The 26,290-nt window shown below is 42.5% G+C and overlaps 1 long non-coding RNA gene across 1 annotated transcript; it reads left to right on the top strand.

Moving 5' to 3' along the window:
• Positions 1–21,249: 21,249 nt before the first annotated feature.
• Positions 21,250–25,854, top strand: LOC147380355 (uncharacterized). The gene is made up of 2 exons (XR_015135151.1): positions 21,250–24,533; positions 25,667–25,854. It is a non-coding gene; the product is annotated as an uncharacterized LOC147380355 (long non-coding RNA).
• Positions 25,855–26,290: the final 436 nt, after the last annotated feature.

The following is a 26,290-nucleotide window of genomic DNA, read 5'->3' as shown; positions in this document are numbered from 1 at the left end:
CCAGGAGAGAGACTGCGGGTCTCGGTTTTCAATATTCCCGGATAAGCTTATTTTAAAAGCAAGAAGACCCAGCTACCAAATTCAAAGCAAACAAACAAAAAGCATCAAAATCTCTCTCTGTTCCTTCCTCCCCTCATCGACTGGGAATCTGTTTAGAGTCGGTGGGTGAATAATGCCCACTGCTCTCAAAATTCATATTTGAGTTGTTCTCAGAGGACAGGACTGGGCCTTGTGCATTGCAGTGAAGGACACTGAGCAGCTTTATAACACAGACAGTACCAGGCTGTGTAGGAAAAGAAAAGGCATCGCATGTTGGTGGGATATGGCTTCTTGCCCCCAAACTGACTGTCCACCCTTATCCTTTGCTCTGTGCAAGGAACTGCTTGCCTCGCAGACCCAGGGTCTGTTCTCATCAATCACACGTTCTGTTTGTCCTACACTGGCCGGTTGGGTCCAGCCCACCAGCTGCTGTGGAGACGTCTGTGTCGGTGCCTGCAAAGTGGGGGACACAGATGTGTGTGTGTGATGGGGGGACAGGGCCAGATGCTGCTGGAGACCTCATCTAGCCATGTGCTCCCAGCCAGCCTATCTGGGGGAAAAAAAATCGTCCACAACTTTGCTCCAATAAGTGGAGAGTTCCTACTGCCTTTTGGTTAGCAGGGATATTTACATGGACTTTGTGGGGAACCCCAAACAATACTGGATTATCTGCCTAATAAAAGCTAAAGGAGTTTCACATTAATTACATTTCTAAATTACTAACAGTCCTTTGTCCTTGGGATTTCGCAGGCAAGAACATTGGAGTGGGTTGCCATTTCCTTCTCCAACACTTAACTTCAGATGGTGCCAAAATTTGTTTGAAAACTGACAATTTTAGGCAAAAACAACTTTTAAAAGTTTGTACATGTCCTGCCCTTTTTTTTAAGTTTTTTTTTTTTTTTTATGAACCACTTTTAGAGACTTCAATGAATTAGTTACGATATTGTTTCTGCTTCCTGTTTGGGGTTCTGGCTGCAAGGTATGTGGGATCCTAGCTCCCCAACCAGGGGTGGAACCCACACTGCCTGCATTGAAAGGTGAAGTCTTAACCACTGGACTACCAGGGAGGTTCCTGTCCCTGCCTTCTTAATCAGTTTTATAAACACAGGTTCAACTTTAGCTGATGGCTTTTCATTAGAATTTTAAACTTATTTATTCATATATGAATAGCCAGATTTTTGTCTTATGTAATGGTTTTTCTATTTTTTTTCCCATTTTTATGCTGCTGACTCTCATTATCATCTATTCCTTCGTATAGCACCTGGATCTATTCTTTCATATTTTCAGAAGAAAAACTATACCTTTTATTTATTCAAAAGCAGCCACATTTATTGAACCCATCAGTCAAGGACTTAGGCATAATGTGAGATCTTCACCATGAAGACAACACATAGAAATCAAATATTTATTTGACTATGGCCACATGGCTGGGAGGTCACAGATGGACCCCACTGCTCAGATCTTTGCTGGTCGTGAAGGTCGTATAGATCTAACTGGCTGGCTAGCAACATGCTCAATACCATGGGCCTCACCCAGATCTCCCAGATTGCATGTTTTGTATCCAAATAGAGGAACAGATACTTTATGTGCTGTATCACTGGTCTGGTACAAATGAAAGGTAGCTATCAGAGAGAGAGAGAATGTAAAAAGGTTCTAGCAAGATAAGGATGTATATACAATGTATACATTAGGTTAGCTGAAAAATGTGTTCAGATTTTTCCCATGAAATGGCACAGAAAAACCTGAACAAACTTTTTGACCAACCCAATATATGTACATGAGGCTTCCTAGGCAGTGCAGTGGTAAAGAACTCACCTGCCAATGCAGAAGACACAAGAGATGGAGGTTCAGCCCCTGGGTGGGAAAGATCCCTGGAGAAGGGAATGATAACCCACTCCACGTTTCTTGCCTGGAAAGATTCCATGGCATATGGTATGGTGTGTGTGTGTATATGTGTGTGTGTGTGTTGCTACCTTTTGTACAAATATCTGTTTATTTTTCTAGACTGGGTCCTCCTCTTTTTCCTCTTCTTCTTCTTCCTTCTTTACCTCATCATGATGCTAGTTGGGTACCCCTGGTAAATAAGGATAAGGCCATATAAACAGATGTGCAAGAATCAATTCTGAGACTAAACAACAAAATACCAGTATCCTCCTTTTGCAGAACCCTGAGAAAGATCATTTTATTATCACAAAATAGAAACAAAAAAGACACAGAGAGAGGGAAGACATCTTTTTTATTTCCTTCTTTCTTTATCTGCATTTCAGACAAGGAGCTTCCCAGGCCTGGCTCCATCAGCCACCAGTTGGATCTCCATTGGGGCACTGGGCTCCCATTTTCCCCATTTGTTTGTTCGTTCTCTAATAATTTTCCTCATCCTTCATTTCTAATTCTAATCCAGTGAGAATATCCTTATTTTACAAAAGACATACTTTTACAGAAGCAGAACATATTAAGAAGAGGTGGCAAGAGTACACAGAAGAACTATACAAAAAAGATCTTTATGACCCAGATAAGCACGATGGTGTGATCACTCACCTAGAATCAGACATCTTCAAATATGAAGTCAAGTGGGCCTTAGGAAACATCTCTATAAACAAAGCTGGTATAGGTGGTGGAATTCCAGTTGAGCTATTTCAAATCCTAAAAGATGATGCTGTGAAAGTGCTGCACTCAATATTCATAGCAAATTTGGAAAACTCAGCAGTGGCCAAAAGACTGGAAAAAATCAGTTTTCATTCTAATCCCAAAGAAAGACAATGTCAAAGATTGTTCAAACTACCACACAGTTGCACTCAGCTCACATGCTAGCAAAGTAATGCTCAAAATTCTCCAAGCCAGGCTTCAACAGTATGTGAATCATGAAATTCCAGATGTTCAAGCTGGTTTTAGAAAAGGCAGAGGAACCAGAGATCAAATTGCCAACATCCTTTGGATCATCAAAAAAGCAAGAGAGTTCCAGAAAAACATCTATTTCTGCTTTATTGACTACACTTAGCCTTTGACTCTGTGGATCACAGCAGACTGTGGAAAATTCTTCAAGTATGGGAATACCAGACCACATGACCTGCCTCTTGAGAAATCTGTATGCAGGTCAAGAAGCAAAGTTAGAACCGGACATGGAACAAGAGACTGGTTCCAAATTGGGAAAGGAGTACATCAAGGCTGTATATTGTCACTCTGCTTATTTAACTTCTATGCAGAATACATCATGCGAAATGCCGGGCTGGATGAAGCACAAGCTGGAATCAAGATTGCCGGGAGAAATATCAATAACCTCAGATATGCAGATGACACCACCCTTATGGCAGAAAGCGAAGAACAACTAAAGAGCCTCTTGATGAAAGTGAAAGAGGAGAATGAAAAAGCTGGCTTAAAACTCAACATTTGAAAAACTAAGATCAAGGCATCCAGTCTCATCACTTCATGGCAAATAGATGGGGAAACAATGGAAACAGTGACAGACTTTATTTTCTTGGGCTCCAAAATCACTGCAGATGGTGAGTGCAGCCATGAAATTAAAAAACACTTGCTTTTTGGACGAAAAGCTGTTATAAACCTAGACTGCATATTAAAAAGCAGAGACATTGCTTTGCTGACAAAGGTGTCTAGTCAAAGCTATGGTTTTTCCAGTGGTCATGTATGGATGTGAGAGTTGGACTATAAAGAAAGCTGAGCACTGAAGAACTGATGCATTTGAACTGTGGTGTTGAGGAAGACTCTTAAGACTCCCTTGGACTGCAAGGAGATCCAACCAGTGCATCCTAAAGGAAATCAGTCCTGAATATTCATTGGAAGGACTGATGTTGAAGCTTAAACTCTAATACCTTGGCCACCTGATGTGAAGAACTGGCTCATAGGAAAAGATCCTAATGATGGAAAAGATTGAAGGCAGAAGAAGAGGGCAAGAGAGGATGAGATGGTTGGATGGCACCACTGACTCTATGGACATGAGTTTGAACAAGCTCCAGGAGTTGGTGATGGACAGGGAAGCCTGGTGTGCTGCAGTCCAAGGGGTCGCAAAGAGTTGGACATGACTGATCGACTGAACTGAACAAAAGACAACCAAAAAAAGGAGAAAGCTCTCCTCACAGAGGAGAAATTCCCAAACACCATTTTTCTGATTTGCAGATTGATTTTCCAGTTACATTCTTTAGGACATCTGACTACATCAGTATCTGTGACTGCCAAAGTGTAGCATTAATCGATCAGTCTTTGAATACACTTTATTTCATTACTTAGGCTCACATCTTTCCCTCCCCTGGCAATTGTATGTTATTATTTTCTTAAGTTCTTTTTATTTTATATTATAGTTCATCCAGTTAACAATGTTATGATAGTTTCAGGTGAACAGCAAAGGGACTCAACCATACATTTACATGTATCCATTCTCCCCCAAACTCACCTCCCATGCAGGCTGCCACATAACATAGAGCAGAGTTCCCTATACCATACAGTAGGTACTTGTTGGTTTTCCATTTTAAATACAGCAGTGTGTACATGTCTATCCCAAACTCCCTAATTATCCCTTCCTCCCATCCTTTCCCCAGCCAAGCAGAAGTTCGTTCTCTAAGTCTGTGAGTCTGCTTCTGTTTTGTAAATAAGTTCATTTGTATTATTTAATCATATTTTATTCTTAAGTCACATCAAACACAGCTGTGACTCTGGGGAGAAAACTAAGTCATGCTACAATAGGAAGCAAGTTTCCACTCCTATCTCAGAAAACCCCAAATCACAGTGTCCAGTAACCAGACAACTGGTGGAGGAAGTCATGAACTCAATTAGCCCTTTCCTGGAATGTTGGGTTTCCAGGAGGAGTGAATGGCTATGAGGCTCCTGTGCCCTCCACAGAGCCCAAAGTTCCCACTGGCATCGTTTTGACATTTAGCTGAGTTTATTGCTTTGGAGGACAGAAAGCACTGCTGTGAATGTTTAAGCAGAAATGGGTTATTTACATAGTCTCAAAGTATTTAATAATCACAAAGGAAGAAGTCGTAAGTTTACAGTGAAGAACCTGACAGATAGCACCTTAGCCAGGTCATCTGGGTGGACACGGCAAGCTGAGAAGGACACATCAGTCACCGTGAGTTTCCCTCCCAATTATGCGTAACCCCAATCTAATCATGAGAGCACATCATACAAACTCAAATGGAGGCATGCTATGGATTGAATGTTTGTGTCTCCCTGATGTTGATGTAGATGGGGAAACAGTGGAAACAGTGGCTGACTTTATTTTTCTTGGCTCCAAAATCACTGCAGATGGTAACTGCAGCCATGAAATTAAAAGACGCTTGCTCCTTGGAAGAAAAGTTATGACCAACCTACATAGCATATTAAAAAGCAGAGACATTACTTTGCCAACAAAGGTCCATCTAGTCAGAGCTATGGTTTTTCCAGTTGTCATGTATGGATGTGAGAGTTGGACTATAAAGAAAGCTGAGCACTGAAGAATTGATGCTGTTGAACTGTGGTGTTGGAGAAGACACTTGAGAGTCCCATGGACTGCAAGGACATCCAACCAGTCCATCCTTAAAGGAAATCAGCCCTGAATATTCATTGGAAGGACTGATGCTAAAGCTAAAACTCCAATACTTTGTCCACCTGATGTGAAGAACTGACTCACTGGAAAAGACCCTGATGCTGGGAAAGATTGAAGGCTGTATAAGAAGGGGACGGCAAAGGATGAGATGGTTGGATGGCATCACTGACTCAATGGACATGAGTTTGAGCAAACTCCAGGAGTTGGTGATGGACAGGGAGGCCTGGCGTGCTGCAGTCCATAGAGTTGCAAAGAGTCAGACACAACTGAGTGACTGAACTGAACTGACGGTGATACATCGAAGCCCTAGCCCCCCATGTGATGGCATTTGGAGGTGGGACCTTTGAGGTGATTAGGTCATGAGGGTGGTGCCCTCATGAATGAGATTGGTGCCCTCTAAGAAGGGCTATGAAAGAGATGATATCCCTCTCAACATATGAGGATATAAGAGGAAGGTGGGTGACTTTTAACCAGAAGTGGGTCCTCACCAAGAACTTCTAGCCTCCAGATCTGTGTGAGAAATAGAGGTCTGTTGTGTAAACCACCCAATTTATGGTACTTTGTTAGAGCCGCCCAGACTAAAATAGGGGCATTCTATAAAATGACTGACTGGTACTCTTCAAAAGGGTTGAGGTCATGAAATCAAGGAAAGAGTATGGAACTACCGTAGATTGGAGAAGGCTAGGAAGACACGATGATTAAATGTAACATGGTACCCTGAACCAGACCTTGGGACTGAAGAAGGACGTAAGTGAAAAACAGATGATATGATAAGTTCTGTACCTTAGAGAATAATATCATGCGGAGATTAATTTTTTAAATTTTGATAATCGTTCTAAGATTATGTCAAATGCTAAAGGGAAACTGAGTATGAAGCATACAGGACCCTCTGGACTATTTTTGCAAATCTTCTGTGCATTCCTGCATGCTAAGTCGCTTCAGTCGTGTCCAACTCTTTGGGACCCTGCGGACTATAGCCCTCCAAGCTCCTCCGTCCATGGAATTCTCCAGGCAAGAATACTGCAGTGGGTTGCCATGCCCTCCTCCAGGGGATCTTCCCAATCCAGGGATAGAACTTGCTTCTCTTCCGTCTCCTGCATTGGCAGGCAGCTTCTTTACCACTAGTGCCACCTGGGAAGTCCACTCTTCTGTGAGTATAACATCATTTTTAAAGAAATGCTTCTGTGACTCAAAATGGCCAAGTGCTACTGGAAATGTCGATCAGCATTTTGGGAAGCAAGTGAACAAAACTACATTGCTTTTATGCGAAAGAAAATCGCTTCTTTTATGGAGAAGCTGCCAAGAAACCTTAACGAATATTAGACGGGCTTAGAGCCCTCAGTGTGGGAAAGAAACTGATAAATTATCCAGAATGCTAAGGAGATTATCAATGGGTTTTACTCTCCGAGCCTGTATACATCTCCCTGCTCATTAGAAGTAATAAAGATGTGCAGGTTGAAACCAGAGTTCGTCTTAATTTACTATTCCTGCTTTGTTTATTATCCTGTAAAACTTCCAAAAGCTTGGCTTTACCTTTAATTCTATAGCAAGAACCAAATTGAAGTAATCAAATCAAGCTACTCTTATTATGTAAAGCTATTTTCTTGGACCCCTGCTTTGAGTAAATGATTCCTATTAACATGCAGATTTGCTGGGGATTACCAGAAAGTCTCTCAAAATAATCATTAGAAGATGTCTTTCTAAAGAATACTTTTCTCGCTCTGACTTGGACCAGGATTCAGCCTGGTAAATCTCTCCCGTCTTCTGCTCAGGGACCATTTGGGACTACTCCGTGACCAGGATGGGAAAATGGGGACTTCTAATTCACAGATTGGAACAAAAAATGAAAATACAGACCTGGCTTCCTCCCCCTGCATTCGGCTGACTTCAAAGTCCTGTCACAGCCCAGCTGTAGGGAAGAAATTCAGGAGTATGAGTATAAACGCTCTGTGTGTGTGTGTGTGTGTGTGTGTGTGGCGACGGCAGGAGGAAGGTGTGAATTTTCTGCCACACTTCTGTTTGACTGCACTAAGTACAGAATCTCACACAACGGAGAGCGAGAGGCTGTATAGCGCTGAGGTCAAGGAGAGAGGGCTCAGCAGTCAGACTGGGGTTTGAGGCATCATGTCCCTGCTGCTGATTGTCAGCGTGTTACTTAAACCTCTGTGCTCTTAGCTCTGAAGAGGATGTTGGTTATATCTTTATGGTGGTTGTCAAAATTAAATGAGCAGGACTTCCCTGGTGGGCCAGTGGTAAAGAATCCGCCTGCCAGGGCAGGGGATATGAGTTCAGTCCCTGGTCCAGGAAGACTCCACATACTGTGGAGCAAGTAAGCCTGTGAGCCGCAACTACCCAGCCTGCGCCCTGGAGTCCACCAGCCGCAACTCTTGAAGCCTGTGCCCCCCAACAAGAGAAGCTTGTGCATCGCAGCGAGAGAAGGCCTGAGCACAGCAAGGCAGGCCAAGGGAGGCAAAAAGAAAACCAAAATTTAAAAAAAGATTAAACGAGCAAATCCATGTAAGAGCTAATTGTGGAAGGATGACTGTTGAAACCTGGGCTTCCCTAGTGGCTCAACAGTAAAGAATCTGCCTGCGATGCAGGAGACTTGCAGGGATCTCTGGGTCAGGAATAGCCTCCAGAGCAAGAAATGGCACCCACTCCAGTATTCTCGTGATGGGAAATCCCTTGGACAGAGGAGCCTGGCCTACTACAGTCATGGGGTCACAAAGAGTTGTTAGTTGAGTAACTAAACAACAACACTGAAAGCTAAGAAACTTCCCATTAGTTGAAAAGTGTGTGTATATATAAATATATGCAAATCACACATGAATACACACAAACATATACGTGTATGTAGATTTTGGATTGGCCAAAATTTTCATTCGGGTTTTTCCGTAAGATGTTATGGAAAGCTCAAACACTTTGGCCAACCCTATGTAGCTACATATATATGTGCATACATATATAACCTTCAGTGTATTTATTTATAATTGGGGAAAACTATAAGAAATCTCAGTGCTGCATGATAGCAGAATGTGCCACCTCAAAAGATGACTAGGAGTTCAGGACATGTCACCCTAAAATACACTGCTTTGGTGTGCTGATTATTTTGAGCTGTAGGTGTTACTGAACCAAACTTGGTTCTGCTCACCCCACATACAGCAATGCCCATCTACTGATGCTGGGCTGTGGTGAAGGAAAGTACAGTGTTTATTGCCAGGCACTCAGCAAGGGAGAGGGGGGAAAGCTTCAGATCCACTCCCAGTTGGTCTCTGAGCTTTTTTCTTTCTTTCTTTTTTTTTTTTTTTTACCAAAGGAGAAGCACAAAAGCTGGGATTAGTCATTGCCTGTGACATTTTTTAATCGTAATTTGGGAGTCGGGTTGTTTAGAATTCTCAGGTTAGGTGGCCCACGGCTCGGGGGTCTGCGAGCTCTTCTTGTTCTGGAGAAACAACCTGAGTGTGTACTTTCATGATGAGATCTACACTAACAGTTTTAGTACATTAACCATGTTATTGGCAAGAGCAATTTTAGCCACGTGGCTCTGGTTGATTAGTGTTCAGTTAGTACACGATTGCAGGTGGCACTACTGGTAAAGAATCTGCCTGCCAATGCAGGAGACATAAGAGATACAGGTTTGATCCCTGAGTCGGGAAGATCCTCTGGAGGAGGAAATGGCAACCCACTCCAGTATTCTTGCCTGGACAATCCCATGGACAGAGGAGCCTGATGAGCTACAGTCCACAGGTTTGCATTGCATCAGACACAACTGAAGTGACTAGGCACCCGTGCATGGAAGCACACGACTGAGGTCAGAGAGGACAAGAAAGGGAATACAGTTATGGAAAGAGGTAAATCATAATCAGAGTGAGGGGATTGGATTTGAGGGGGACTTTGTTTTAGAAGCACTAGATAAACAGCAAATGCAGGAAGAGGCTTTCTCTGAACTCACTCTTTTTATCTGGACAGATCCTCCAAAAGGAACACAACATATCAGTCTCTTCCTTTGGGTTTTCATCAACCAGAGATAACTGACTCACCACAGGAGAGACCGGAAGTCAGGACCACATCCAGACAAACTCTGTCACAAATAACCTACTCTCTACTCTCTCTTTTAAGAACCCCTTCATCTTTCCTAAAAACCACTTACTGTCCCCTAAAAGGCTGCCCTTCCTCCTCCTTTATCCTTATTAAGGTGTCATTTAGTCCTGAACACTAAGCCACCTGGGGAGTGACTCATTTTTCCCTCATATCTCTCAAGAATCATGAGATAGACTCATGAATGAACTTCTGTTTGCTTTTCTCTTGTCATTCTGTCTTTCCTTACAGAAGCCTCAGCTAACAACTGAGAAAGGTAGAAGGGAATTATTTTTCCTTCTTTAGAATGCCCATCGATAAGGAAGTGGTTCAGTGATGATAAATCCACTCAATAAAGTATTATGCACCAGCAAGATAACTGCTTGGAAGACTCTGGAGCTGCCTGGCAATGTTTAGGGGGAAAGGAGATCGCAAGTTGTTATGCACCATATAACTATAAAATTATAAATGCATGTGGGCCAACAAATTAGAGGGAATACAGAAACATTAAAATGGTCGTATTTCGATTGCATTAAAATGGCCTCTATTTTCCAGCTTTTTAAAAATGATTTTATCTACTCATCCACTTAATTTTGGCTGTGCTGGGTCTTTGTTGCTGCGAGGGCATTTCTCTAGTTGCGGCGAGTGAGGGCTACTCTCTAGTTGCATTGCCAGGACTTCTCACTGCAGTGGCTTCTCTTGCTGGGGAGCAGGGCTCTAGGGCATCCAGGCTTCGATAATTGCAGCATATGGGCCCAGTAGTTACAGTTCCCAGGCTCTAGAGCACAGGCTCAATAATTGTGGTGCACAGGCTTAGTTGTTCCGCAGCATTTGGGGTCTTCCCCGATCAGGGTTGGAACCCGTGTCTCCTGCATTGGCAGGTAGATTCTTTACCACGGAGCCACCAAGAAAGCCCCCTTCAGCTTTTTATAATGATTTAAGTTTTCTTTTCAAAAATGAAAACCTTGTAAGTAAAATAACACTAGGAAATCAAGAATTTAGTGGCTGCTTCCACCAGAATATTCTTTTTTTTTTTTTTTTGGCTCTCTCCCTTCCTTCTGTGCCCTGGGTTCTGATCCCATCTGAAAGTGACCCATGAGTATTATTCAAAGATCCCTCCCCTCCCAGTACCCTCACAGGAAGGTGTCTGACTGCCAAGGAAACTGTGTGTACAGCTGGGATCTGGACCAAAGATTTGATTCAAAATTTGGGGAAGATGCTCCTACCTACCCCCCACCTCGCCAACCCTGCACCTGAACCTTTTTCAGTTTGATTCAGTTTCTCTACCATTGACATAAATATTTGGGCCCATTTTATTTACAAAACGGACTTCCCAACAGGCAAATTTTGGCACTGATTTATTTAAAATAGTAAGTTGTAAAATTAAGTATAAAACTCATAAAGAAGACATAATACCATACATTTTATTTGCATAGCTATGCATTGTAATCGATGCTTCGTCTTTCTCCTTGTCTAGTGATTGCTGTGCTACCTTCCCGGATGGACATATGTGCTGTAGATTTTGAGGTTGGGTGCAGATGCAAATGAAAATGCATTTTAAGATGTAGGGATTACTACAACAACCAAGAAAATGGACTTTTTAATTAAGTTTTAAAGTCAGCAATTCTATCTTTGAAAAATATCCTTTTAAAGAATAATAATGCAATATTTAGACAAGGTCAGAGTGGGAGCAAGTAGGTCTAGAGAAAATGTAGTGTTCTTCTCAATTTTGCCAAAGTTCTAATCAAATGTAGGAGTAAGTGGCAATTGTCTTTTAACCCCCTTTCCCCACCAGGAGCAATAGTTTGTCACTAAGGAAAATCACAGTTGCCCAGATTTGGGATTGAGATGTTGTCTTAGATCCTGAGCAAGTCTCTGCTGTTTAGAGCCCCAGCACAGCCAGAGTCCCTAGGGAAGGGGTTGTAGACTTTTCCTCTGCTGGTCCTTGACTTTGCCCAAGGTGATGGTCAGCCACTTTAATATGAATCCCTGTCTGCTCCCACCCTCTTCCTCCAAAAAACTCCAAGAATCATTCTGACAACCTATGGAGATAGTTTTCACGTCCTGCTTTTTTTTTTTAATGTCATGACATATTAAGGAAGAAAGGAGTCTAGAGGCAGCCTACTTGTCTATAAAGATCAAGGGCAGGAACAGGTTTTATTCATTTCCGTTTCTCCATGATGTAGTGCAGGGGTCCCCAACCTCCTGGCCAGGGACTAGTACCTCCTGATCAAATCAGCAGTGGCATTAGATTGGAAATAAAGTGCACAATAAATGTAATACATTTGAATCATCCCCAAACCATCCCCCTCTTCCATGACAAATTGTCTTCCATGAAACTGCTCCCTGGAGCCAAAAAGCTTGGGGACGGCAGGTGGCCAGTGCAATGTCTGATTAAAAGAAACAATTGTAAAACAAAAACAGCTAATAGTTACTGAATTCTCCCTCTGTGCCCAGCCCTCTTTACACGCTCATCAACTCACTTAGTCCTTAAAGTCGTTCTTAAGTAGGTACTTTGATAACTCTCCTTATAGTGGTAAAGGAACTGAGGTTCAGAGAGGTATGTCACTTGTCCAAAGACACCCAGCCAGAGCTAGAGTTCAGGTCTTGAGGTCAAATCCTGTCCCCTTAACCACCTGGTCACACTGCTTCGGAGCACAAAGTAGGTGCTCAACAGATGTTGGCAGGCTGAATAAAAGAATGCCTGAAAGATACCTGTGCTGTTGTCTTGGCATTATAGGCGAGTTCTCAGTCTAGGTTGTGAAAGAAACTCAGGCTTAGGTGATCTCATCCTAAAGCTACCCTTCCTTCTTTGCCAAAACTGGTCTTAGCCTTTCAGGCTCCAGATTTTCCCAGTGAGATGCTCAGGGTAAGGACTGGGGTGGTGCAAACCCCCAGGCTGGGAGGATGCCCACGTTCCCTCAGATGGAGTCGAGGACAATTCAACTGTTCCTTTCCCTGCCTGGGTTACTGGGAGCAACCTTGAAATCAAAGGGAATAAGAAGGAAATATTCTGCAGATGCAAGCAGATGCTTCATCAGCAAGTTTCAGAAATAGAAGATGGCTCCCTTAAGCACAATCAGTGGGCAGATTATTTTCTTGAAGTTTGGGTGCCGTTCCTTTGGATTGAGAACTTCGCCTGTGATCTCAAGACTTCAGTTCTCAGTAAAGAAAACAAGACCCAGACTGATACATTCACACATTGATAAAAACTCAAAGCCCCCAACCAAATAACACCTTATGTTCCAAGATGCATATGAAAGCATTAAAACTAAACAAGATTTTTAAGGAACCTCCATACTGTTCTCCTCCATACTGTTCTCCACAGGGACTATATCAATTTATATTCCCACCAACAGAGTGTTCCCTTTTTAGCACATCCTTTGCCGCATTTATTGTAGATTTCTTTTTGATGATGGCCATTCTGACCCGTGTGAGGTGGCACCTTATTGTAATTTTGATTTGCATTTCTCTAATAATTAACGCTGTTGAGCATCTTTTCATGTGCCTCTTGTCCATCTGTGTGTCTTCTCTGGAGATGTGTCTGTGATGACCTAGAGGGATGGGATGGGGAAGGTGGGAGGGAGGTCAGGAGGGACGGAATATATGAATACATATAGCTGATTCACTTCATTGTACAGCAGCGATGAATGCAATATTGTAAAGCCACAATACCCCAACTTTAAAAAAAAATGACCAAGAAGTATACAAGCAAATATGAAAGTTGGAAGAGGAATGGAATGGGAACAGTGAGAACAGAGTCTTCCTTAAAAAAAAAAAAACCACTGAAAACAAATTTGAAAATACGTTAACTGTTGTGAATTCTGGATTTTTAGATGTTATTCTGTGGACTTTTTGGTGTCTTTAAACTTTTCAAAATAAAAAAGACAAGGTGGGCTGATTTACATAATTCCCCAAACCAAACAAAAGGACCTAAGCTGGATTTTAGCAGCTGATGCTATCAGTGGCCTCCCAGTGAGGCAGTATGCACTCAATAGCAGTCCTAGAGAAGAGGAGGTGGGTGATATGTGGCAGGGAGGTATACTCCCCAAAGAGGAAGATCCTAGATTTGGAGGAAGGTCCATTCTAGAGCAGTGTTTTTCAAACTTTTTTAAATTTTAGTTTAGATTAAGCCATGAAATTAAAAGATGCTTACTCCTTGGAAAGAAAATTATGACCAACCTAGACAGCATATTCAAAAGCAGAGACATTACTTTGTCAGCAAAAGTCCATCTAGTCAAGGCTATGGTTTTTCCAGTAATCATGTATGGATGTGAGAGTTGGACTATAAAGAAAGCTGAGTGCAGAAGAATTGATGCTTTTGAATTGTGGTGTTGGAGAAGACTCTTGAGAGTCCCTTGGACTGCAAGGAGATCCAACCAGTCCATCTTAAAGGAAATCAGTCCTGGGTGTTCATTGGAAGGACTGATGTTGAAGCTGAAACTCCAATATTTTGGCCACCTGATGCGAAGAGCTGACTCATTTGAAAAGACCCTGATGCTGGGAAAGATTGAAGGCAGGAGGAGAAGGGGACAACAGAGGATGAGATGGTCATGTCCACCGACTCAATGGACATGAGTTTGGGCAACTCAGGGAGTTGGTGATGGACAGGGAGGCCTGGCGTGCTGCAGTCCATGGGGTCGAAAAGAGTCAGACATGACTGAGCGACTGAACTGAACTGAAATTTATATTCACACATATATACATTTGTTCCTGAAATAAAATTTCACCAAACTCACCTAGCTATCTATGATGTAGTCTATTTTTTAAAATGCTAGTCAAGACCCATTAAACTGATCTCATGATATGTGAGTGGTTAGTGATGCCCAATTTGAAGAGTATCCAAGGATGACCTTTAAGGCACTGGGAGGGCAACTTCTCTGTGCCTCTTTTCAGACCACTTCCTCTCCTCTCCCCTCCTACCCCTGCCTGACATTGATCTACCCATTCTTCACGTTTCTGGTCCAATTGGAAATGAGAAGCAATGTGTGGGGCTCCTGGGCACAGAAGCCTCTCCAAGCACTCTGTTTCTTGTTTGCAGGGAATAGTTTCCAACCTCCATGACCTTCCCTGAATTCCAAAGGGCAGGTCTGAACAGTTGCTGATCAGAGAAGGGGAATGTGGGGTGATGCTGAGACAAGGGAGGAGCAGCCAAGAAACAAGAGTGCAGCCTTGGGGCAGGGTTCTGGTTCCTTCTCAAGGCACACGTACAGCAGTGTATCTTCCAGCTCTTTAAAGAATGAAATCCCCCCAACAGATGGAAGATGACAGCATTCTTCATTCCAGATAGGACCACCTGGGAGCAGACTGTCATTCAGTTCTCACGTCCAACTCTTTGCAACCAAATGGACTACAGCGTGCCAGGCTTCCCTGTCCTTCACCATCTCCTGGAGCTCGCTCAAACTCATGTCCATTGAGTTGGTGATGTCATCCAACCATTTCATCCTCTGTTGTCCCCTTCTCCTCCCGCCCTTAATCTTTCCCAGCATCAAGGCCTTTTCCAGTGAGTCAGCTCTTCGCACCAGGTGGTCAAAGTATTGGAGCTTCAGCTTCAGCATCAATCCTTCCAATGAATATTCAGGGCTGATCTCCTCCAGGATTGACTGGTTTGATCTCCTTGCACCCCAAGGAACTCTCAAGAGTCTTCTCGACTCTTCTTCCAAACCAACTTCTGTTTTCATGGCACTTACTCAAGACCAGGAGGAAATGCAAAACAAAGAAATAATTACATAGCTCTGTGAGGTGGTGACCCTTGCTGGAAAACTTAAACAACTGCTCTTGATATAAAAGCTGGCTTCTGCCTCATCATGTACCCAGAGATCCAAGGGGCTATCTAAGGCATCCCTCTTAAATCTGAGGAAAGCTCCAAAGGGAAAAATGAAGACAAAATGAACAAAGATAAGCCCAGAGAAAAAAGAGACAATTCAGTACTTTTCTTACTAAGTAGACATTGTTGTAATAAAACTGTGACTTTTCCAGAAATACAAAAGAAGCTATTCATTCATGAAACAAGAACAGGAAGATATAAAAATAGATCAGTCAGAGAATGACAGTTTTTGAAAATTAAAATAGAATAACTGAATTAAAAATATAATTTAAGAAAGTGTTGAAAAGTATAACCAAGGAAATCTCCTAGAAGCATACCATCTGGAAATATGGAAGTAAATTCCAGAAGAAGAAAACCCCAGATGAAATAGTTGAAATTCCTTACAGGGCCATGAAAGTGAGATTCCAGAAGTGGGAACAGAACATTGTGTTCATTCCTTATAATTCATTTAAGTGCTATTTGATTTTCAAATGAGAGAATATATATTTTTAAAAATGAGTTATCTTTTTACAGTGCTGACAATATTTTTCAAGATTCTAGAAACATATAATAAAAAATTTAATATATCCTTAAGTTAAACATACACTTACTGTATATGCTTTAGGGACTCACTATGGCTAAGTGACATTGAAGATTAAAAATTTTAATTTGATTCTCAAAGTGAATGAGAGCCTAGAATGATACAAAATTTAGTTACTTTTCATAAAAGATAGAATGTAGTCTAATTGGGTTGGCCAGTGGGTAAGGGGCTAGCTGGTGCCCTCTGTGTCCCAGATTGCATGCCCTTGGACAGTCAAGAATCTATTCAGGAATCTAAGCTTTTATTTCCTAATGACCTTTTCAGACTCCTGCATTGTTCTCACTGCGGTTACACAAGACCCTGCCCCAATAGGTTTCTCACCACAGATCTCCTTTAAGAGACACAAAGATTACATGACCAAAAATACCTTATACCAGAAAGAAGGCAATGGTTGGTGAAATATCTGAGTCCTGATTAATATCAGGAGGAAAGGACACTCTTTGGACTTCTTCATCTTATGTCAGCAAATGGAGTAGGGGTGGGAGGAAGAGGCACAGCACACACACAGAGGAGGGTCAGAGCAGCATGATTTAGGGTCGCTGTTTTCTCACACTTACTTCCATTTCTTCTCTCTGGAGAAGTAAGAGGCTGAATGAGTTAGTCTCTGGATTGTCTTGAACCTCTAAGGATTCGCCACTACTTGCAGGGTGCTGGCTGGTTTGGGTGCTTCCCCACTCACATCTCAGTCCTATTTGGGCAGATGAAAGTCCCAGAAAGTGGGAGGCTGCCAAGAAAACAGTGCAGAGAATAATGTCTCTTGTGGCTGTAGGAAAAGCATCTTGTGTCCTGGTGATGCTTCAAAGGCCTCTTGAGTTTCCCTGAACTCCCCTACATTTCCTGATGTGTGAACAGTCTTCAGGAAACAGTTCTTTAAAGCCATGGTCCAGCAACAGAGGAATAGATAAAGAAGATGTAGCACATACACACAATGGAATATTACTCAGCCACAAAAAGGAACAAAATTGTGCCTTTTGCAGAGACATAGATAGACCCAGAAACTGTCATACAGAGTGAAGTAAGTCAGGAAGAGAAAAACAAATATCATATATTAACACATAGTATGTGGCATCTAGAAAAAAGGTACAGTTCAGTTCAGTTCAGTCGCTCGGTTGTGTCCGACTCTTTGCGACCCCATGAACTGCATCACAGCAGGCCTCCCTGTCCATCACCAACTCTCAGAGTTTACTCAAACTTGTGTCCATTGAGAAAAACAGTACAGATGAACCTATCTGCAAAGCAGAAATAGAGACACAGATGTAGAGAACAAATTTATGGATACCAAGGGGGGAGGTGAAGGTGGGATGGATTGGGAGATTGGGATTGACACATATACACGACCATGTATAAAATAGATAACTTCTGAGAACCTGCTGTACAGCACAGGAAACTCTAGTCAGCACTCTGTGGGGACCTAAATGGGAAGGAAATCCAAAAAGGGGGATATATGCATACATACAGCTGATTCACTTTGCTGTACAGCAGAAACTGACACAACATCGTAAAGCAACTATACACTAACAAAAATTTTTTTGAAAAAATTTATTAAAAAAATAAACAATATTGTTTCATGGGAATCTGCCTCCCCAACTCTGCACATGCCTGATATGCAATGTTAACAAATGCTGGAGAAGATACTCAATGATACAAAATTTAGTTATGATTGATAACAGCAATTATAATAATGACAATAACAAGAGCTAGTTATTTCTAAAACTTTATTTTGTACTGGGGAATAGCCAATTAACAATATTGTGATAGTTTCAGGTGGACAGCAAAGAGACCCAGCCATACATGTACATATATCCATTCCCTCCCAAACTCTCCTCCCATCTAGGCTGCCACATATCACTGAGCAGCGTTCCATCTCCTATACAGTAGGTCCTTGTTGGTTATCCCTTTTAAATATAGCAGTGTGTCCATGTCCATCCCAAACTCCCTAACTATCCCTTCCCCACATCCTCCCCCCAGCAACCATAAGTTTGTTCTCTAAATCTGTGGCTCTCTTTCTGTTGTTTTGTAAGCTCACTTGTATCATTTCTTTTTAGGTTCCACATATAAACGATGTCATTCAATATTTCTCTTTCTCTGACTTACTTCACTGAGTATGACAATCTCTAGGTCCATCCATGTTGCTGGAAATGGCTTTATTTCATTTTTTTTAATGGCTGAGTAGTACTCCATCATATACGTGTACCACATCTTCTTTATCCATTCACAAGAGCTAGTTTTTAGTGAGCACTTTCCATGTGCCCAGCTTTCTCCTATGTGATGCTAGCTGAGATTCTCTGTGTCCATATCCTTTTGGGGTAAAGCTAGATTTCACCTTATCAAAGAAATGGAATGGCTTTTTGGTACATAAGTCATCATCTGCTGACAAACTTGACTCTATTACAGTCTTTTTTTGTCCAAACAGATTCTTAAAACAATTGAACACAGTATGGGTTCCTCTGTTCCTCCCATATTCTACCCCAAAATAGTGATTAAGCCCTAATCTGAAATTATTCAAGGATTCAACTTCCTGCCAAAAGACTCAACTTTCCAGCTTTATTTGAGTTTCTTTCCTGCCTTGTAGAAATGTACTGCAATGGAGTCACTTTGCAAGAAACTTACATACCAGAGTATTTTGCCCCAAATGGTCACATGATTCCTTACACTCAATACCACACTAGTGCTGAACGCTCCTTGGAAATGTGGCACCTGAGGAAAGATTTGATCAATGGATGACGACACAAAGTCCTCACTGCTTTCTTTCTCCTCTTGTCTGACCAAACTGCTGCTTGTATAAGAGCAAAGTTAGGAATAAGAAGGCATAATCAAGTTCTCCTAGTTAACAACTCTGATAAAAGAACAAGGAAGAAAAAATAATAATGACCATTGGTTTGGGGATTTTCTGGGGCTTGAAATTACCCAAAACTTCTGCTTTCAGAGGCAGCAGAGAATAGGATTGGATATGGTTGGGCAGGTTGTTCATTGCACAAGAGTCCTGGACAAAGGAGGTAAGCAGAGACTGAAATCTAGTCTGCAGCTTGCTTGGCTACTCTCTGCACGGGGCTGAATCCCCCATAGTTCCCACGTAGCCATTTTATGGGCTAGCAGTGGTCCCCATTAAAGGCATATTCCACAATTCAGTTTTATGGATTAGCATATGGAGGTGAGGAGGTGGGGGAAGGAAGGCTGATGGGGAAAAAAGAGGAATCATGAAAAATGTGTTGCCATTGGGGAGGGGGTTGTGGCTAAAGACCAAGACCAAGTCAAGACATGGCGTAACACCGTGTTTATTGGCTCCCACCAATCCAATGACTTAGTTCAGTAGGAGGCATCTGACGGAGCTGAGAAATCTTAACACTGGGATGGGCTATTTTCCAAACATTTCCTGAGTGGCAGGGAGTGTTCTGTCCCCCTGGGACACATTTTCCAAGAAAACTTCCAAAGTTTTCTTCTTCCCAAGAGTTTTAGTCCACATGAGTTTTCCTCTGTCCCTTTTTATCCTGCCATCGAGGCCGGGCTCCCCCATCATAGTGGGTATGGCACACCATTCCTTCCTGGGGTTAACGGCCCATGGTGGTGCTCTGGAGATGGCAATTTGTAATGTAAAGAGCCTGAATTGTTTGTTTAACAGTCAAGTGACAAATTATTTAATTAGCACATATGCCATTTGTCTCCACAGCTGTGATCATCGGTACTAATTGCAAAGCAGTCTTAATTTATTGTAGATATATTGCTCCATGATGCTAATGTGGTCATTACCAATGGCCATTATGCCCTGTATCATGTTTGGAAATGAGAGCGATTCCGCCACATGGGGAAAACCACACTTCTCGTTCTGGCCAATACAGGCAGCCATTCCTGCCTCCAGCCCCTGAAGGATTCAAAAGAGCAGCGCTCCTTTGGAAATCTTTCCAGCTGCACTTCTGAGGATCAGAGCTTGGACCAGGGGAGCCTGTACCTGCTTCCACCTGCCCACTGGCAGACAAAGTACAACGTGGACCCAGGCCATGGCCAGCCAAGAGATCTGCCTTCCCTGTCCTGCCCACCCACCACTTGCAGAGGAGAGCTCCTCCTTCCCGCTATCTTTAATCAGATATGCGTCACAGTCCCGCAAAGGGGAGCCTCAGAGCAGAGTGCTCATCTCAGGGCAAATCCTGGAAGCAGCCTATTAACAGACACCAGGGACTTCCCTGGTGATCCAGTGGTTAAGACTCCAAGCATCCAATACAGAGGACACTGGTTCAATCCTAGGTCACACATACTACACACCACAGCCAAATAAATAAATAAGAAACAAACAAACACCAGTAACCAAAACAGCAATCTAATACCTGGGCAAACAGGAGCTGTAGCCACGATTGCTGCTACAGGTGGCAGACTTGACAGGGGTAGGGGCAGGGCAGGTGAAGAGGATGCATATTCTCAACTGGGGAAGAAGTGGCTTTATCCCCAAATCTCCCATTAAGTGCGGGATCTGCCTCTGGGAAGTTCGGTTTAAAAACGTGGTCCCAATAAAATGATGCCCAAATCCACTTGAGGAGATGCCGTGGAGAGCAGGAAGTAAGGACAACCTCTCTCTGTCCAGCAGCCCTGGTGTTGTCTCCTAGTTTAAGCTGGAAGTTAGAGGAGAGTCTTTTTGCACAGCTGGGGCATGGGAACCACATGTTCACCAGACAGGCTAATTAGCCATCTTTCTGGAAAGCAGCTACCCATCTATTTTCTCATTATCCTCTTAACACTCTGGGATGCAGGCCGAGGAGGCTGCCTCCCTGACAGGTGAGGGGGCGGGGGTGGGGAGTAGGAGGGAGTGGCCAGCTCCGGGGCCCCAGAGGGGAAGGGATAGGGTTGCCAGACAAAATACAGGACATCCAGCTAAATGTGGGTTGCTGACAAACCTCACACCACTTTTTAGTATCCGTTCTTTACCTGCAGTCCAGATTCAACTGGGCATCCTTCTTTATTTGCTCCGCCTGGCACTTCCTGGATGAGAAGGGGACGGAGGAGAGGACAAAGGACATGCCTTTCTTCCTAAATTCTCTGTTTGGGGTAGGGGACCCCGCCTGCCTCCGGCCACAAACCCCACAGGAGAAACCTTGAAGCTGAGGTCCTCCTGAGAGACCGCTGTAGACACCTGGCGGTTGAGCTGGCAACCCGGAAGCATTTCCCAGGGCCCTTTGAGACTCCCGGAAATGCTTCCTTGTGAAGCCTGCGCCTCTCCGCTTCTGCCGCCATGTCAGGGTCGGTGGGCAGGAGCCTGCTTTCCTGGGCGTATTTCCCCAGTCACTATCTCAGATAAAAGGTTTTATTAAATCAGGCAAACGTCAATCCCACTGCTCAGGAATAAGTTAACCAGACGACAGGGGTGGGCAGATAAAAGTCCCCTGGTGGTTAGCATCAGCATAAAGAAGCCCAGGGAGGGTGCAGGCGGTGGGGCCACTAGCCAGGCCCTGGCCCTACTTTGCAGGTGACCACTGGTCAGAGCTCCGTCAGCTGTGCCTGGCCCCCAGACGGCAAATTAAAAACAGCAAATGTAGCTCTATTCTTTTTTTTTTTTTCCTCCCTACCCCTCCAACCCACACTTCCCACCCCCTCTTTTGCCCCTTTTTTCCTTTCTTTCTTTTTTCTTTTTTGTCAATGCGGAATACAAGGCCACTGCCAAAAACATATCCCACACAATCAAACATCAGATGGTGACTCCTTTCCCACAGCTTGTGTGAGTGAAAACAGTGAAATTATACCCATGTTTTAGCGGCGAATCCCCTGGTGTTCTAGTGGAGACCGGCCCCGCTCTGGCTCTTGTTCGCTGCTTTTTGTTCCTGCCTTCGCAGTGTTTTTAGCGCTGGACACCATTCAGCCTGCATTCAGCATTGTATGTCACTTCACATATGGTTCATCCGCTCCAAATGTGTGCATGTACCCAGAAAATGCAGCTTTTCATTATGTATTCTCTATGTAACAGAAAAGATTAAGATATAAGCCTGGTGAATGCGGCAGGAATTAGTTGGACAGATGAATAAGGGAAAAATGAATCTAGAATGATGGTGGATTTGGTCTAATGATTGTGGGAGGGCGGTAAGAACTTGCTGGTAGGTTTCAGCCCTTTTAATCCCAGGCTGTGTGTATTTTGGCAGGAGAAATGCTTCCTCAGAACTCCATCTCGAAGGGTACAGTAAGGGGCACAGGCGTGCGCACACACAGACACAAACCACTTTAACCTGAGCGGATGAACAGGTTCCATGAGGAGACCAGGCCCTCGGTCCTAAAAGTCTTTCTGCGAAGTACAGGATTCGGTATTTCAACATTCAGCTTTAAAAACAAATTAAAGGGGGAGGCCTTCTTGGTAATGATGACACTTTTACTTTTGTTTCCATTTTATTTGTTTAGACTGAAAGAAAGGATCCAGGCCCAGAAAGGCCAACTCTCTAAAATGGATTTGATTTTGAACAGTCAACAAAAGCAAAAAATGTTCTTAGGTGCTGTTTACGTCCGCACCCAAATTAGAAAAAGGGGTGAGGGAGAAAAAGACTTTAGTCATTTAAAGTGCATAAACTCAGTGTCTTTGGAGACTAACACTAGTCAGTTAGAAGCCTTGGTTGACACAGTAGAGTTTTCCATCAGCATTTGCTAAAAAGATGCTTGTGTTTTGTATCATTGTTTTCTGGCTTAATAGGAAGCCAGGAGGGAGAAAATTGAGATTTAGGCTTACTTATTTCCTACCATGGTCTCCAGAGAAAGATTTTTTTTTTTTGCTCCAGCCAATTTTGATTGAAAATCAAGATTTGCATCACAATAGAGATATTTCAAAAGTGTAAATACAAAAGGCTACAACTTCAGAGACCTCTTGGTCACATGTGTTGGCCTCTGGCGCGTCTCATAAAGTCACTGGGAAGGGGCTGTTTTCTGAGTCCACCCAGAGAAGACTCTGCTTGCTGAAAAATGCACACACAGGCTCTTCTGGAAACTCATATGTAACTATTTCATGTGGGGGAGGGGAGCATAGCAACACTTCAGCTTTTGAGGACCCCCTATTTATGGAATTTAATTCACAGATATTTTTGGTGGGTGGAAAGAGAGCACTGTAGGCCCTTTGATTAATTCACACAAGAAATAAGCCTTCTAGAGTTTAACAAAATCAGACAAAAGCTATTTTTTTGTGTTGTCATACAATGTCTATGTTTTGGTATTCCTTGCATCATTGTGGGCCAGATATTTGAGAAATTCCTTTATTTGGGTGAAACAATATACACACGGCCAAACCACATTTAACGAATGAGAAGTAGCATCTTTTAATTCAAATGACTTTTCATTAAAATTGACTTCATTTTTCCCCATGATGTGATCAGCATTTAGTGATTTAGCTATCTGGTTTATATTACTCTCATAGAAATGTTAACAGTTTCAGAGTTTCTTTCCCTAACTAAAAATGCCAGATTTTCCCAGTTTTTTTCCCCCTTTCCTATCATATTTTCACACGCATGTGACAACTATCATCAAAGCAAAAAAAGAAAAAAATTACTTGAGGCTCCAAGTTCTGTTTTTCCTTGCCTAGCCCAGGATTTGGACACAGTGAAAAACAAAACACATGGCATCAATTAAAAATATCATTCAACTTTCGTACCATTTTTAGATAAGTTGGTGTCTTTTAGTAATGCCTTAGGGGAAAAAAATGCTGATGTGTGTCCTGTTTTCTTATTTTATGTAAAACTTGACCTTCTGGAGCTATTTTCCTCCTGGGCATTTGTTTGGAAAGTAACGACCTTGCATGGATCCAGCAGGACAAACAGGACTAAAACCTCGTTCCTGCATCTTGGTTTAGTTGTTTATTTTCATACAATTCCTGTTATATCCTTTCTTTCTGGTCCCTAAAAAGACACCCAGGGAAGCTTCAAACCTTTCCTTCAGCTTAGATAACCTGGTATCCTTTTCCACAACACTTTTTCTTTTTTTTTCCACAATGGGAAGTGTTTCCATATGAAACAGTTTACTTTTTCTGTTAATAATAAGCACGCAGTCTCTTTTTTAATCTCAGAAAATTTTACTGCGTTTTAGAATCTCCACACACATGCTGGGGTTGCCGTAAACAATCCGGGAAAACTGCTGTTGGCAGAAAACTTAGATCATAATTTGCCTGACAGAACAAAACGCCTTCTGGCTTTGTCCTCGTGTATGTTGGGGGGTTATTATCAGTGTCGTGGCTTTCTGTGCTAAATACAGGGCTGGACCGTGGAAAATCAAAAAACAAACTGGCATTCGCAAGGGCAATAACTTCTCTCGAACATGGGAGGAATCTACCAGTCGCCTATTATTCCGGACTTACTTCTGCTTCTCTACGTCTTCCAGGGTAACAGATGAAGATGGGTCACCCACCTTCAGCCTTGCAGTGTAAGAAAGCAACAGAAGACTTCTCTCCAGGAATTAGAAAAGGAAACCTGTTTGCTTTTCAAGTCTCGAGTCCCTCCCATAGAGACAAAAGGGAAATTAGAGTGAGTTACCTCTGTGGAATTGCCAAAGTGAAAAACGGGGTTGCTTTATCCAGGCTCTTCAGAGCTCTTTAAGGCTTGAAGGTCTGGATTGAAGTCCGTATAATACTTTCATTCACTAAGTCAAGATTAACAGCACTGCTGTTGTGTCCTTGGGGGAGAACCTATTTCCAGAAGGCATTTGGAAATAGAGATTGTCTTGCTTTGAATCATTTCCTCCGGAGCACACATCAGAAAAATGGATTTTATTTCCCCAGAACAAATTTTTTTGGCACCTGATTTAAATTCACTAAATTGTTTCCCCCATAGAACCACGTTTCCCCACCTCTCATCTTTGTCTCAGACACCGCTGTTTTTTACTGTCTCTCCTGTCCTCAGTATAACACTTTCAAAAACAAGTTATTGAGTAATATTTTGCCCTCCCTTCTAAGTCACTTTATTTTGTATGTGTGTGTTTCCTGAACTAAAGAATTTCATCTCTTTTTTTTTAAATTGGAGTATAGGTGATCTACAATGTTGTGTTAGTTTCTGCTGTACAGCAAAGTGAATCAGTTGTATGTATACATATATCCACTCTTTTTAGACTCTTTTCCCATCTAGGCCATTACAGAGTACTGAGCAGAGTTCCCTGTGCTATATAGTAGGTCCTTATTAGCTATCTATTTTATACTTAGCAGCAGCAGCATGTATATGTCAATCCCAATCTACCAGTTTATCTCTCCCTCCCTTCCCCCTTGGTAACCATAAGTTTGTTTTCTACACCTGTGACTTGATTTCTGCTTTGTAACTAAGTTTGTTCATTTATTTTATAAGGATAAATAAGTTTCTTTCTGTGTTTTTTTTTTGTTGTTGTTGTTGTTTTAGATTTCAAATATAAGCAATACTGTATGATCTTTGTCTTCCCCTGTCTGTTAAAGTCACCATATTTTTAAGCTTCAAGCTCATCCTTCTATGATACCCCCAAGGTTTCCGTTACAATATCTGAGATAGCCATATTTTGGACCAGAAATAAAATCTAAGTTTCTTTTCAAACATGTTTTAAAATAAAATTGGAGGGGAATCACTTGGAAATAAAACCAATTTGATGTAAGTTCTCAGCACAAATGAGATTTCATTTGCTTTCTGCTTTGCCCTAGAGAACAGAATGAAAGAAGAAAAGTGGAAACAGAACCCAAACAGTTGCTGAGTGAAGAAGGCAGGAAGGCGAAGAAGAAATTGGCTTTGAAATTTAAGTTCTGACCCTTACACTGCTGCAGATATCCCAAGCCTGACAGCTTCTCCGAGACTCTTACAGGAACCTCCCAAGTAAAATGTCAGAAATTTGTTTTCCTTTTGCTGACTTTCACTTTTTCTCTGCATCTGCATGTGGTTCAGTGTTAGTGGTTCCTGTTTGCACACTGGGAAGATTTTACTTTGAAAAAACCAAAACCCAAAGAGACCTCCATTCACCTCATCTGGAGCCACAGGGTGGGCCGTGCAGGTTTCAGCACCGGCTGTGCACTGGGACGTAAATCTTGAGGAAACAGCCTAATCCCTCACAAGCCCCCACTGCAAATTCTGTCCCTGGCATTGTTTCCTAACCAGCTCTTGTGAGTACCATATTGATCCTAAAAACTGGCAGCTTCTCAGCTTACAAGTGTTCCCTTTATGGAGTACGGAGAGCCAAGCCACGGAGCAGGTATTACATCTTAGGGCAAAGACAAGGATCAAGTGGACCTCTTGGACGGATGTTTCCTAGTGTGTGTGCTCATTATTGTCTG

The sequence above is a fragment of the Bos grunniens genome, chromosome 1, assembly GCF_055505025.1.
Source record: "Bos grunniens cultivar Pamir isolate PY7600 chromosome 1, Bosgru_T2T1.0, whole genome shotgun sequence".
Lineage (NCBI taxonomy): Eukaryota > Metazoa > Chordata > Mammalia > Artiodactyla > Bovidae > Bos > Bos grunniens.
The sequence above is the reverse complement of the archived record's forward strand: the minus strand, read 5'-3'. Positions and strand labels throughout refer to the sequence as shown.